This window comes from Pinus tabuliformis, chromosome 8 (assembly GCF_031772625.1).
Source record: "Pinus tabuliformis cultivar Carrire ecotype Pingquan chromosome 8, CPIR1, whole genome shotgun sequence".
In the NCBI taxonomy this organism is placed as follows: Eukaryota; Viridiplantae; Streptophyta; class Pinopsida; order Pinales; family Pinaceae; genus Pinus; species Pinus tabuliformis.
The window spans coordinates 1,570,937,512-1,570,941,112 of record NC_142294.1 but is presented as its reverse complement, the minus strand read 5'-3'; positions in this window follow the sequence as shown (position 1 = coordinate 1,570,941,112).

Here is a 3,601-nt window from a genome sequence, read left to right as displayed (position 1 = left end):
TGATGGTAGGTAGCTAGCACAGGGCGTGGGCACTGCCAAGTTTGAGAGGGAGTATGGGAATCCTCTCTACCTTAGAGATGTCATCTATGTCCTAGGGTTGAAGAAATACATTGTTTCAATCTCAACCTTGGAAAACAAAGGCTATGAGGATATTGTTAAAATTGGCAACTAGGGCCAAACTCCACATGGGTCATTTTATTTATGACAGCTTATATTTTTCTTGGATTCCTCTCTCCGAGAGGTGTAGGATTGATCTAAAGATCATTCGATTTTGACATGTACAAATGAAGTTATGAATTTATTTGATTATGGTCAAATTGTCAAGGTCGGCCAACAAACTTATGTAGTCTCAGAAGCCCAACAATCACGTCTATTCATCCTAAACATTTCATATAAATAGAAAGTAGCTTAGCCTCATTTGGACACACTCATCTTCACACTTCTCTCTCTCTCTCTCACATTGATGTACGTATTTTTGGGCCTCTCTCTCTCTCCACACGTCCAAAATTTTAGGAGAGCAAAATTTTAGGAGGCCGAAATTTCAGGAGAGTGAAATTTCATGAGACCGAATTTTGGAACAGTTTGATCAAGTGTTGACCAGCATGCGTGGACCTCCTCTGACTGCATTTTTGTGAGGGCTATCTCTGTTTGGGCAGGCCACATTTTTGGGCGCATAAATCGATGCTAAACGTTGACCAGCGTTGACTGCAGCTAGGGTTGACCGCAGGTGGGCTGTTTGACCAGATTTTGACTCGGTTATTCTTGGGCTGTTTTGAGGGTTGATTCATCTTGCTATTTGGAGGCCGAAGTTGACTGAAGTTGACCAATTTGTTGAGGGTCAAATCTGCCTTGTTGACCAACGTTGACTTTTCTTGCTAGGGCTCTTTTGCTGCTGTTATAAATTATCAGATTTGTAAATTTTACTATCTCTCTCTGCTGAACTATTGAAGAATAAATTTATAAAAGAAGATTTGATCAAGGGTTTCCCCACACTAGGGTTTGTCCTTGGCTAGTGCCACATCTTGTGTCCTCTTGTCTTGGCTTGTCTTATACTGTTTATGTTTATCTTCTATTTGAATTTTACTATCATGTTGATGTGATTGCTAATCTGAATATTGATACTGGGCTAATAAAGAAATTGAAGTAAAATTGCTCTAAAGCATAGAACATACCACTGTTGCCTAAAATTAACATGGTATCAGAGCTGAGGTGAAGACAAAGCCCAAGCAAGAGTGAAAGAGCAATCACCAAAGACAGTTGGACAAGGACAAAAGGTTCAATGGGTTCCTCATCCTACTTCCTGGCCGAAGATAAGCTCCATGATAAATCTGACTATCATGTATGGAAGATATCTTTTGATTTGACCTTGGAAGAAAAAGAAGTGATGGACTATGTGCAGGGTAAAATCCCTGAACCTCCTTCAAATGCACCAGCTGCTGCGAAGACCAAGTACAATAGGGTTGAAGTCAAAGCAAAGAAGATTATCAAGGATTCCACTGACAAGCATCTGGTGGCCTACATCTTTGAATTGAAGACCTCCAAGGAGATCTATGACAAGTTGGTCGGCATTTCAAGGTTAGTAATACTAATCAAATTCTATTTCTCAAGAATAAGTTGAAGGATATATATATTTTTTTCCTGAATAAGACTAATTCTATGAAGAAAAGACATATGGTACAATCAGAGCTTTCAGAGAAGCAAAGCTAAAGAGCAAGAGAGCCGGAAATGATATGATATCAACTTCGGTCCCAAGGAGCAACCACGACATAAGAAAAAGATGACAGAGAGGACAAAAGGAACGAGCTGGTCTAGGGAGTCTACCCAGCATGGGCAGAATCTTCCAATCTACATTTTTTACCTTTCTTTTTACTGACTTTGACCCAACCATTTTGATCTGGCTGGACCGAAACTACTTGCAGATTGTTCTGTGCTAAAGGAGGAGACTCCTTGTCTGAATCAGAAGGCGAAGACTCATGAGAACGTTTCTGCGAGAACAGAGGCGCAGAAGGATCCTCGGCGCGGGCTGAGGGCGCGTCCTTCGGTTGCTCCAAATTCTCCTCTTCCACTTCAATGTCCTCCTCATCAGAGCTAGAGGAATCTATGTCATCCATAGGGGGTATATCACAAGGTTTCCAACTCTTGGATTTGGATTTGCGAGTGATATTCTTCTTTTTGTCAAAGAACGATGCACATGAGTTATGGGGATGCCCCGTCTAATGGCAATGGAGACACCTGAAGGTTGTGTTCTCATAGTCCAAAGTTTGCGTCCAATGGAAGTCCCCGACTTTGAGGATGATCTGATCTGGCAACCCTATACTAATGTCTATTTCTGCACAAATTCTGCCAAATGTATATATTCCTTTCTCCGCCCTTGAGGTATCTGTAGCCAGGAAGCGGCCTAGGGTGTTCCCGATTCCTTGAAAGACAACAAAATGCCATAGATGCGCAGGGAGGTTTGGAAGCCTGACCCAGATAGGAAGCTTTGTGATGACTGCAGTGAAGGGGTCAAAGTCTGGGAACCAGGGGGAGAGGAAGAGTCCAGCTGATCCCCAGAACCAGGGGCCTCCCGTTAAGGCTTTCTGGTAATCTCTGTTGAAGGCAAAGGCTACAATAAAGAAGCCTTTTGAGCAGAGGAAGACTTTGCAGTTTTCGGTCCAATTGGAATGGATCCACTGGAATAGATCAACAGTGCGGGGCCATAGGCCATTAAATTTGCAGATGAGGGCTGTTTCTGCAAATGTCTGGTATTGATCATCCAGAGATGGATGAGAGATTTCAATGGCAGGGGTTTCCTCCATTTTGTCCACCAATAAAGGTTTGGGAGCCTCGGCAGATTGGGCAGACTTCTTGGTAGGCTGTGCATGCACTGCGTCTTTGTAGGAAAAACCTTTGGAGGCCGAGGATTGCCCAACTGCACCTCCCCTTAGTCGAAGTGATAGGATCACTGTGGCATTTCTTTCAATATTATAAAAGGAAAGAGGCAGATTGTTATCAAGCTGCTTACCTGCAAAGAGGAGCCGTAGAAGGGAGGAAGGGATCCCCAACCTTTGATCGAGTATCTTTAAGAGATGGCTCACTGTGAAAGACGGCTGGACCCCAAGGAGCAGGGTTTTGCCTGTCAGAAGAATTATTTGAATCTGAAAATTCGCTTGCTGGAGATGAATAGGATCTCGGCTGCCTGAATGAGGAATCGAGGTTGAAACAGTGAGATTGCGGGACTGCAGAACCAACTCCAGATCCTGGCAATATTGCTGCTGCATGTGGAAGAGTGCGGTGGTTGCCAGGGGTATTTCGTCAAACACTTGCCGCGCATCCTCCGTGCTTTGGCTTTTTGCATACATGTTGAAAACAAGGTTACCCAGGGCTTTGAGGGCACCGTCAATGTGCTTAAAGGTGACGAAGCCGTAGCCTTTGCTCTTCCGAGTTCTCTTGTCAAGGATCACAAATCCTTCCTCCAATTCCCCGAACTGCGAGAAGAGTGCCATAAGTGACTCTGTATTCGTATCCCAGTGGAGGCCTTGCACGAAGAGCTTTCTCTGCTCGGGGTTCTCGTCGGCTATTGATCGCACCAAGTCGAGAACATTGCTGTGCTTTGTTGCCG